Below are 12,368 nucleotides of genomic sequence, written 5' to 3' on the forward strand. Positions count from 1 at the left end.
GTCCCAGCCCAAAGCCATATCTTCTTTGTGAGCCAACATATATAGTGTAAAGCAGCATTACATGCAATTACGTAGAGAACCCCCCTGCCCTCAGCAACCCAGGCTTGGGGTAAAAAAAGTTGCTATTAGCAGTAATCAAAAGCCTTGGTCGTTCTTGAGGTGGCCACACACCATGCAATTAAAAGATCCAATTTTTTAACAATTTGTTAATTTCGATCAGTTGTACCAAAAAATTTAGAACTTTTCTTTGTTTTTGATCATTAAATCCGATTGAAGTTCCAATTGTTTTCAATTTTTTGAGATTGGACATGTTGGAAATTTCAGACCAACTTTTTGAAGAATTGTATGGTGTGTGATGGATTGTAAATTACTTGATGTACAGTTCCAATTTCTGAGTTTTCAATTATGTTATTCATGATTGGGGAAAAATTGAACATAGGTGTGTGTTACATTGGTCAGATTTTTGAATTGTTACAATCAGTCAGACAAATTGATTGCTATTCTTGAACAGATATTTTTTAAAAATTGTATGGTGTGTGGCCACCTTTCCACTAGTAAGTTAGTTGGATTGCCTCAAATCACGTCTGTAGTAAAAACAAAACGAGGACTATGGTAGGGATTAGAGTGTGAGCTCCTCTGAGAACAGTCAGTGATAGGACTATGTACTCTGTAAAGTGCTGCAGAAGGTGTCAGTGCTATATAAATACATAATAATACTATGGTAGGACATTAGACTATGACTATGGTAGGGATTAGATTGTGAGCTCCTCTGAGGACAGTCAGTGACATGACTATGTACTCTGTAAAGTGCTGCAGAAGGTGTCAGTGCTATATAAATACATAATAATATGGTAGGACATTAGACTATGACTATGGTAGGGATTAGATTGTGAGCTCCTCTGAGGACAGTCAGTGACATGACTATGTACTCTGTAAAGTGCTGCAGAAGGTGTCAGTGCTATATAAATACATAATAATAATATGGTAGGACATTACACTATGACTATGGTGGGATTAGAGTGTGAGCTCCTCTGAGGACAGTCAGTGACATGACTATGTACTTTGTAAAGTGCTGCAGAAGATGGCAGTGCTATATAAATATATAATAATAATATGGTAGGACATTAGACTATGACTATGGTAGGGATTAGAGTGTGAGCTCCTCTGAGGACAGTCAGTGACATGACTATGTACTCTGTAATGTGCTGCAGGAGATGGCAGTGCAATATAAATATATAATAATAATATGGTAGGATATTAAGCTATGACTATGGTAGGGTTAGATTATGAGCACCTCTGAGGACAGTCAGTGACATGACTATGTACTCTGTAAAGTGCTGCAGAAGATGGCAGTGCTATAAAAATATATAATAATAATATGGTAGGACATTAGACTATAGGTGGCCCTACAGCTGGCGACGGTGGCCGATTGACTATTATAATCGAATTGGATGAAAATTGGCATCGCCAAGTGCATGCCCAACCAACAATGCGACCAATTTCAGGACAAAAATTGGTCGCATTCTCAATCGCACTTGCTGCAAGATATTGGGTTGACTTGCTCGATCGGGTGTGCAATGGGAAAGGCGTGCAATTTCGCGACAATCCACGAAACCCCCAGCGCTGTCCCCCTAATGTCAAATGTTCCCCTGTGCCTGGTGTAACGTATACACTACCTGTCCGCGGCCTGCGCTTGTCCCTCCACTGGCTTCTGAGCGCATTAACTCTCCATACACGCAAGCCCCACATAGCTTCCTAGTAAGGGCGTGCATCTAACGTCCCACATGCACCCTTCCTGGTAAACCATGTGGGGTGTCTGTTTATGCAGAGGAGGAATCCTGGAAGCCAGCATGGTCTCCAAGCAGCAAGCAGAGGCAGCGGACAGGTAATGTATACTTTACACGGGGGCACGGAGAGGGGCACTTTACATCAGGGGACATCGTCGGGGCGGCGAGGTGGACAGATGTGGCATCACAAGGCCGATTCCGGATCGATTTCAGCATGAAATTGATTGGGAATCGGCCTGTGGTGTATGGGCAGTCAACAGTTCTCTCTAATCAGATTCGATTAGAGAGAGATTTGTCTCTTGGTCGAATCTGCCCATACATTGCTAGATGTATGGGTACCTGGTAGGATTAGATTGTGAGCTCCTCTGAAAACAATCATTGTCATGACTATGTACTCTGTAAAGTGCTGCAGAAGAGGTCGTGTGTCAGAGAGAGAGAACAATAGAAACTATGTGGGAGAGACAGGGACAGATTCATGAACATGAGACAAGATGGAGAGAAATGTGTGAAAGAAAAATAGGATACATAGTAAAGATGGGGGCATGGTGGGTGAGATTGAGAGGTATAGTGCATGAGGGAAAGGAGACACAGCAGAGATCTCAGCAGAACTGCAGCCTTCTCTGTCTCATTTGGGAAGGACAGGCTTGTAAAAGAAGTAATTGCAATTGAGATAAAGGAGATAGCAGGGGAGGAGGGGGGCCTGGGAAGACACACACACACACTCTCTCGAAGAACAAGAGATAAGGGAGAAAGTCCGGCTGGTAATTAAGGTAATCACAATTGTCAGAGTCCAGCTTACGGATGTACTGTGCAGTCCTGCCTTCCCTCCCTTCCACATGTCCCACAGATGCTTGGATGCGCCCAGCCTGACAGCACTCCTGTCTCTGTTTACCTTTGCAGATTCATTGCTGGCAGACACACTTTGAAATTGCCGGCAAGACAGGGAGGGGGCGGGGCGCCACACAAGAAGAACAATACTGTGCATTGCCTGCACATACTCACGCTGCCCCGCTCAGCTGATCTTCTGTCAGGGCTGATCACTGCAGCTTCTCTTCTGACAGGACACAGCAGGGGGAAGTGAGGGAAGAAAGACGTCGGCCCTTTCCTCTTTTGTTAGGCATTCACGCAGCAGCCCAAAACACAGAGACATGAGGCGGCCCGGGGGGAGACTGCCCCCCATCCCCCCAGGCCAGTCCGCCTATGGCTACAGGTGCCCTTTAGTATTAGGAAATCAGAGGTACCCTCAGTATTAAGGTTCCCCGACTGAAGAGAGATCTCGTCAGTGGAATGCCAAGAGCCGGGTGAGTAACCTCTCAGTCACACTCTGCTGAGGAATCTGCATAGGGAAGGAGGGAGGGAGGCACTCGAAGAGCAGAGCAAGCTGCCTTCCCATCATCAGGCACCTGTAAGCACCTGCCTACAGTGCCTTATGGTAAATCCAGCCCTGATTTTACTACAACCTGACCTAAAACTACTCTCACACAAAGCTCTTTTTCTAAGATGCCCAACCCACACCCCCCTACCAGGTGGTTCTTGACCTTTTACCCCCATTCCCACCCTGGTGCCTAACCTGAATTTTAACCTGATGTGCAAAAGATGACCTAAGTTTAACATAGATAACCTACACATGGTACTGTGCAGAGGCGGACAGGCCCCATTTCCACTGAAGCCCATGCAGCTGCACCACAGTCCGGGTCAGATTATCCTCTTGCTTCATGTAGGCGTCGGCACCCAGTCCATTCAGAAGCTGTCTCTCCCTCCTTGAGTCACAATCCTTTGTGTAGTTGTCTTTCTCTCAATTTAATTTCCCCCATGTGGTTCTCTCATTATGGCTATGTGCTTTGTGAAGTGCAGCTGAGGATGGCAGCACTTTATAAATACATAATAATAATAATAATAATAATGATAACAATAAGAATATGATACCGAAACATTAGACTACGACTATACTATGGCAGGGATTAGATTGTAAATTCCTGTGAGGACAGTCAGTAACATGACTATGTACTTTGCAAAAAGCACTATGAAACAAATCAGTGCTATATAGATACATACGTGGTAATAATAATAATACTAATACTACAGGTTATTATTTTTTTACCATTTACATTTTCTTAAATTTTTGTCCTTTTCTTAGGAACATGTTTGACATGAAGAAGAGTAGCGATAGTTGTTTGTGGTCCAGTCATGTAGAAGACATAATGATTGGGTAGAGAACATGTGCTACATTAATACAATGCCTACACAATGCAGCCTAGCTGCCTAGGTTCACATACTTTTGTTATTGACAGTTTTAGAATGATCCACCCATAATCTGTTATGGCCACACCCAATGGCATAGACCACCTACATTTATTCTCCACAGCTTACTGTTGGCTTTGTCCAACACTGGTACTGTATAAATGCACAGTGATAATTGTACTAATGGGTATTGTGAATTGTGAGTTGTTTTTTTGTTTATCATTTTTGTTACAACTGTTTAAAGAGGAACTTCAGCCTACACAAACATACTGTCATAAAGTTACAATAATTATGTTAATCAAAATAGATAGGTAATATAATCTCTTACCCACCCTGATTTAAAAGAACAGGAAAATGTTTGATTTCATGGGGGCAGCCATCTTTTTGGTTGAAAGGAGGTGACAGGGAGAATGAAACACAGTTCCAACTGTCCTGTGTGCTGATCACCACTCCCAGTTGCTAGGCAACGTGAATAACAACATAGGAAATCCCATCATGCTTTGCACAGCATCAGGGGAAAAAAGCCCGGGCAGTTTTCTTTGATGGGTGGAGCTTAGCTGAAAATGCAGCTAAAAATTATGCTTTGGTAAGAAAAAAAAGTTCTGATGCTGTGAAACTGTTAAAATAACACCAAGCCTTTTCAGTTCTGCTGAGTAGATTTTTAGTCCGGAGGCTCACTTTAATGTTGTTTTATTTTGATGCTGTGCTTAACATGCTGTATGATAAAACAGGCAATTTATATTAATCTGTCTCTCTCTCTCTCTCTCTCTCTCTCTCTCTCTTATCAAACCCGTGGCCGACTTAAGGTAAGTGATACCTCTCCAGTTTTCTCTTATTTTTTAAGCATATTTAGCGCAGCAGTCATGCAACTGTAGAGATGCTACTTTAACCATCTTAGCGGTATGGACGAGCTCAGCTCGTCCATCACCGCCGATGGCTGCCGCTCAGGCCCTGCTGGGCCGATTTTGTTCAAATAAAGAGCAGCACACGCAGCCGGCACTTTGCCAGCCGCGTGTGCTGCCCGATCGCCGCCGCTCTGCGGCGATTCGCCGCAAGCAGCGGCGAAAGAGGGTCCCCCCAGCCGCCTGAGCCCAGCGTAGCCGGAACAAAAAGTTCCGGCCAGCACTAAGGGCTGGATCGGAGGCGGCTGACGTCAGGACGTCGGCTGACGTCCATGACGTCACTCCGCTCGTCGCTATGGCGACGATCTAAGCAAAACAAGGAAGGCCGCTCATTGCGGCCTTCCTTGTTTATTCTGGGCGCCGGAGGCGATCGGAAGAACGCCTCCGGAGCGCCCTCTAGTGGGCTTTCATGCAGCCAACTTTCAGTTGGCTGCATGAAATAGTTTTTTTTTTTATTTAAAAAAACCCTCCCGCAGCCGCCCTGGCGATCTTAATAGAACGCCAGGGTGGTTAAGTAAAAAAAACAGTGAAATAGGCTTATGTTAAAACCCAGGCATAGGTAACAACAAAATTTTGAATATCAAATGTACATTTTTTCTATGTCACCTCACCATCAATAATTGTCCTTTGTCTGGCTTATACAGTTCTAAATAATGATTTTATCTGTCAAGTTTGTATCAAGCTATCAATTCTTACCTGGTTCAAGCCTCCATATTTCTGACCCCATCAGTTTATGGCTCCTGAATATACCTCAGCGGTGTCAGTGTCAAAGCATGATGGGATACGATTATTTTGCCAATGGTTCAGGGCTGGTTTGCATTGAACGCTTGAAAACTGATACATTTCAACTGATCAGTTGTTCTTCAGCTGTAGCAGTGCACTATGAATAAGCTTTCAGTTATCACACATAGATGTGAACAGTCCCATAGAGAAATATGGACATGTCCTTCACCTGGGCTGCACATCAGTTGTTTATTGTGTCATTGCTGACAGCAACTGATTCAGTGTAAATCCTGTTCTATCCTCAATGTCTTGTCTGGGTAGTTAGTGTGCACCTGGGCTTTCGGAGGAGATTTATGTGTCCTCGCAGTATGCATGCATATTCGCGTTCAGTGTCACTCATAATGTGCATGCGCCACAGTTACCCGCAACTGTTAACATGATTGTGAATGCACATGTGAGATTGTAACTGCATTTGTGCAGCGACAGGTTACACCCGCCTTGCTAATTTATTTAAGGCTGCCTCAGAATGCAGCCTGATGGTTGTCCTTGCTACCGCTGATGTAACAATAGGGGATGCTAGGGCCTGCTCGGGGACTTTTGGGGGGCAGGAGGGGTCACAGCATAAGAGGAGAGCTGTGGCCGCAAATCGGTGGGGAGGGGGGAATTCCCCCCCCCCTCACCTCGGGCTCTCCTCTTAGCGCTCCCCTTCCTGCAATCATTGGTGGTGCTCGCGGCAGCAACGGCGGCGGCGGCAGGCAAGCTGAGCACATACCTCCTTCTGGCCAGTCTCCGATCACTAAGTGCTTTATGGAACTTCCTGTGTAAACAGGAAGTTCTGTGAAGCTCTTAGTGATTAGTGAACGGAGACCTCCGGCCAGAAGGAGGTATGTGCTCAGCTTGCCTGCCGCTGCCGTTGCTGCCACAAGCACCACCAATGATTGCAGGAGGGGGAGCGCTAAGAGGAGAACCTGAGGTGAGGGAGGGAGGGAGAATTTCCCCCCTCCCCACCGATCTGCGGCCACAGCTCTCCTCTTATGCTGCTGCCCCTCCTGCCCCCAAAAAGTCCCCGAGCGGGCCCTTGGGGGGGGCGATCCGGAGCTTTCTAGGTACGCCCCTGCTTGCTGCCCTGCCTGGTGCCAGTCCTTGCCAGTCTTCAGCTAGAGCCACTTCTCATTTGTCTTCCTGTTGTGTCCTGGGTTGTCTTTGACCTTGTTTCTGACCTCTACCTGTTCTGACCTTAGCTTGTGTACCCGCTTACAATCCTTGCAACCTGACCTTTAGTGTTAGATAGAGGAGCGGGGGGGGGGGGGGGGTTAGTGTTAGGCAGGGGAGAGGGGAGGTTAGTGTTAGGCAGGGGAGAGGGGAGGTTAGTGTTATGGTGCTCATACATGGTACAATAAAGAGGTTTGATTTTCCTGTTTATTCAACCAAAACAATAGAATCGAATGAAAGTCAAAAATAATCTTTTTTTTATCCCATTTTTTGCAATTAATATCCGATCAGACATGTTGAAAAAAATTATTATATTCGTTCTAATGGAATGATCCAATTAAGGTAAGTCAGTGTTAGGCAGGGCCAGGCAGAGGCAAGAGAGGCTCCAGCCTCAGGGCACAGTGTAGGAGGGGGAGCACAACTCGCACAGCTATCATTCCCCTATTGTGTTTGACGCAGAGAGAAATAAGAAAAGGGGATACATGGCAGTGACTGCACACCAGCTAACTAGAGATTAAGGTGTTTGGGACCCTGAGGCACCTCTTAGTCTAATAGCAATCAGTGTGAGATGGCTGGGATGGGAGGGATGGAGGGGCGCACTATGGTGTCTCTACCTTGGGTGCTGAAGGACCTTGTCTCAGCCCAAAGGAGAGGGTAGTATAAGCACCACTGGCCAGATCAGCTGTTCTTGCTTGAGTCTGTGGTCAATACGTTAGTAGAAACATGTTTTGCAATATATAAGAGATCTGTATATAATATAACAATGTTTTGCTTACTTGCCTGCAGTTGGACTTTAATTTTTCTGACACCTGGCAGACTGTCTGATGGTCTTCACTTCAGTATAATGCTTAAGATTTTCTCGTGTTACCAACAGTTGCATCCGGAAACCTGGAGAGGGCTGCTCATAGGCTGTAACATTTAGAAAATAGATATACTTTATTTATTTTTTTTCCTGTGCGTCATTTTAGTTCTAGATGGAACTATAAATCTGCCTGCTTTTTCATTAAGTGTACCGAGTTAAAATAATTTAGTCTTACAGAATAACAATGAACAATTTCTCCTGGCTGAATCCCACAGGCTCCACTTCCTCTATGTAAATGTGGTACACCGTGTAAAAGATTGTCCAATCAAGAATAAATACATAAAACAGATACAAATGACAAAAGTTACTCTAAAAAAAATTCTAATTCTATGCTAAAACAATATGAAAGAAATTGTCAGCCCCAACGGCTGAAGATAGACAATGTCCAAAGTCCCAAGAATTATAGTACAAATCAGTGCAGATCTTCCGAAACAGTGTAATATTATAAATGGTCTATACAAACTCACCGGAGCTGGGAAAAAAGGGCGCAGGCAGCTAGCGGACAAAAAGGGCGCCGCCATTCACTCCCATAATAAATAACGTTTAATGGGCGCCGAGCAGAAAAAAAGGGCGCCGGAGCTAAATAAAGTTTACAAACGGCGCCCGGAGCTAAATAAAGTTTACAAACGGCGCCCGGAGATGTTTAATGATTTATAACTGAGCTTGTGGTGATTTACGTTTATAAAATGCACCCGTGCCGAATAACGTTTATGAAAATACTAAACATATTTATCTTATTTAAATAATTAAAACATTATTTAAAGTTTTATCCCTTACTGTTTGTAAAACATTATTATTCACAAAATAAATCGATCAGTACGTAACATAAATTGCAAAATATTTTTTGCATCCACAATTAGTAAAACATTATTATCCACATAATAAAGGGGGGTCTTAGGTTTAGGCACCACCAGGGGGTCTTAGGTTTAGGCACCAACAGGGGGTCTTAGGTTTAGGCACCAACAGGGGGGTCTTAGGTTTAGCCACCAACAGGGGGTCTTAGGTTTAGGCACCAACAGGGGGGTCTTAGGTTTAGGCACCAACAGGGGGGTCTTAGGTTTAGGCACCAACAGGGGGGTCTTAGGTTTAGGCACCAGCAGGGGGGTCTTAGGTTTAGGCACCAACAGGGGGGTCTAGGGGTTAGGGGTAGGTACAGGGAGGGTTACTTAGGCACCAACAGGGGGGGTCTTAGGTTTAGGCACCAACAGGGGGGTCTTAGGTTTAGGCACCAACAGGGGGGTCTTAGGTTTAGGCACCAACAGGGGGTTCTTAGGTTTAGGCACCAACAGGGGGGGGTCTAGGGGTTAGGGGTAGGTACAGGGAGGGTTACTTAGGCACCAACAGGGGGGGTCTTAGGTTTAGGCACCAACAGGGGGGTCTTAGGTTTAGGCACCAACAGGGGGGTCTTAGGTTTAGGCACCAACAGGGGGGTCTTAGGTTTAGGCACCAACAGGGGGGTCTTAGGTTTAGGCACCAACATGGGGGTCTTAGGTTTAGGCACCAACAGGGGGGTCTTAGGTTTAGGCACCAGCAGGGGGTCTAGGGGTTAGGGATAGGTACAGGGAGGGTTCTGTGTAAGAGTAGGCTTAGGTATAGTTTTACTAAAATTTTAGTGACAATTACTAATGTTTTACAACACTTATTACGAACGTAGTTATATTTATATCATCGTTATAAAGAATATTTTCAGATTTTATTATAAGAACAAACCATAAATGAAGGTTATTCACAATAATATACAATTATAACAATTAAACATATATTATTGTTTTTTTAATAAACGTAATTATAAGTTTAACTTTTGAAACAGGGAAGATTAACGTTTTCACAATTTCCGATTTCATAAACATTATTTAATGATTTATAATTTTGTTAAACATTATTTGTAAACGAAATATAGCACCCTATTTTTATAAACTCTATTAATGATTAATTATTATTTAGAGTTTACACCCCGCGCCCTTTTTGTCCGGGCGTCCTTTTTGTACGTACGCAAACTCACCAGGGTGGTATACAGGCCTCCTATATTCTTGTAGTCACCATCACCCAAAGGAATAAGAGGGGCTAACCAGCTCCAAACAAAACAACAAACATTATAAGGTTGTATATTTCGCTTTCAATGATAGAAGGCATGGGCCACAGTCCACCGGGGATCCACACGACCTCTAGTCCCTCAGTCCAAGTGGGTATACATCATGTTAGGTTGTAGGTGAAAGACCACTTGTATGAGCATGGCCGTCAGGAGCATAACTACAAATCATGGGGCCCCCCAGCAAAACTTTGGGGCCCCGCAATATTCACTCCCTTTTCCTTGCCTACCGCTTTGTGACCCTCACAACCTGGAGGGCCATTTTGCACATCAAAATCTTTAGAACCATAGCAAGTGTAGCCACAAAAAATCCCTAAAGGAGGAAGGACCCCTTTATCAGAGGAGTGAAGTGTTAAATGGCTCTGGACTCCGCTGGGGTTGCAGGAGCTGCTCCCTTCTGGTTACACCCCTGGTGGCGGTATTGCACCCATACGAGTACAGCTCCTGCCGCATAGCAGGGCCGGAGCTACCATAGGAAAAAATGGGCAATTGCCCCAGGGCCCCAAAGCCTGTAGGGGCCCCCAAGGTGTCCCTCCCCCATCTTAAATGTTGCTCCCCAAGGACTCTGCAGAGTCTCTTAAGTTGGGATGTGATTGGGGACATTCAGCAGCCAGCTCAGGGGCCCAAGAGGGAAATTTGGCTGCAACAAAGGGCCTCTAATGACGCTTGTTGGTCGGGGGTGTCTGTTGGGGGGCCCCCAGGCTAATTTTGCCCTAGTAGAAATATATCAGCGCAAACACGTGGTGGTGGATGTGTAGAACTAGCACTAAAGGTTTTATATACAATATATAATTTTGCCCTAGGGCCCAATTGTTACTTGAACCGGCCCTGCTGCATAGTAAGCCAAAGCCGATCCACGTTAATGTGCAGGTGTGGCCATACTTGCGCAGGTGCAGTAGGGCGATGCTTATTCACTGAATGGAGCACAGCAAAGAAGTGTTAGAGAATCCTGAGCAGTGATGGTGGGGCCGAGGAGGACTATCCACAGTCTTCGCTCTCTGGCCAGTTTAGGTTGGCTTGACTTAAGACAACAATCTGATAATTTGTCCTGCAACTGGCAATATTATCGATTAGCTTCAGTGAAGTTAAAATATGTTTTTTAGTGACACACCACAGTCAGTAACTGTTTTCTGTTGATTTTTTTCTTTTTTTTTTCTGTGTTTAATGTTTTAGAGCAAACATGTATTTTTGCATTTTATACCGTTTTAAGCTGTTCGACTGCAGCCTGACTGCAAGGAACTTTTCATTTACAGTTAGGAGTGGGCTGTCAGTCGATGATCTTTGGATGTCTAACCTCTGGAAAGGAAAAAGGAACTGAAAACACCAGGAGCTCCAAAAGGGGGACAGCTGGAAACTTTTTTAGGGATGGTGCACACCAAGAGTGTGTCTGAGTGCTTTTAAAAATGTGAGCGCTGTAAAAAGCACTTGGATAATGTATTTGAATGGGATGGATCACACCAGAGCGATGTGATTTTTTCCCAAACGCAAACTTGGGTCCTGCAGCATTTCTGCGCTTTTATGAGAGTTTTCAGCCTCAATGTTAAGTATAGGAAAGTGGAAAATCGCTCTGAAAAACACTAGAACTAAGCGATTTTTCAATCGTTTTTGTTACAGAAGCTGTTCAGTTTCAGCTCTTCTGTAACAAAAAAATAAAAAAATGCTACACCAAAACGCTCCAAAAATCGCTAAGCATGATTAGAAAATCGCTAGGCACATGCCTAGACTCTCTCAGAGAAATCACTTCAAAAAAGGTGCTGATTTAACCCTTAGTTAAACAAATTTTTCAGCTGAAAAATACATATATTAACTAGGGATGGTCGTAGTCAGCTAACTTCGCTACGCTGGAACTGCGCGTAGTTTTCCGCGATTACGCTTTGCAAACTACGGCTACGAAATCAGAAACTTCGCTAAGTTTGCATTTCGTAGACTACGCGTTAAAATACGGAAGCTTCGCCTAGATCTAAGAAGGATTGGGGTTTTTACACACACCTTTCTCTCTCAGTCCATCACGTCACCTCAGGTAGTCTGCAAAGCACGGATGCTGAAAGCAGAGATGCCTGTGTGTAAGTCGTCTAATGTGTGCCTGTTTGTGAAATAATTACAGAAAGCAGTGACATGGCAATCATGTAGAAGTATGTTAAATGTGAGAAAATATTGCCAGATTAATGATTAATTAAGAACACAAGCGAATACCTCCAACACCTGCTGTCAAGTTGTCAGTTGCTGATAGCGGGAAGACATATGATAATCCCGCCGCATTATTGGCATCCTGGAGCTGCTCACATAGTCACTTCTGTTAAATAACATGTTGGAACGCAATTATTTAGGCTTGCAATATTTATGAAGCTCGCTCAACCAAACAAGTTTACATAGAAGCTGACACTGATCTAATTTATCTGCTTTGTATAATTTATGTGACAAACATGTTGTCACCTTCAACTAATTAGGGACACTTAAAGCAAATTGTTGTAGCATGTTTCTAATAAAACACAGCGGAGGGCGACGGAATGCCCCGGCTTCACCCCCATTGAAGGCGCGGCGTTGCGTTTGAG

At 44.4% G+C, this 12,368-nt stretch overlaps 1 protein-coding gene across 10 annotated transcripts in view; it reads left to right on the forward strand.

Annotated features, from left to right (window-relative positions):
* The window catches only part of CTNNA2 (catenin alpha 2), a 3,078,224-nt gene that overhangs the window by 1,798,908 nt on the left and 1,266,948 nt on the right, over positions 1 to 12,368 (forward strand). The window lies entirely within an intron of this gene.

Source organism: Hyperolius riggenbachi, chromosome 1 (assembly GCF_040937935.1).
Source record: "Hyperolius riggenbachi isolate aHypRig1 chromosome 1, aHypRig1.pri, whole genome shotgun sequence".
NCBI lineage: Eukaryota > Metazoa > Chordata > Amphibia > Anura > Hyperoliidae > Hyperolius > Hyperolius riggenbachi.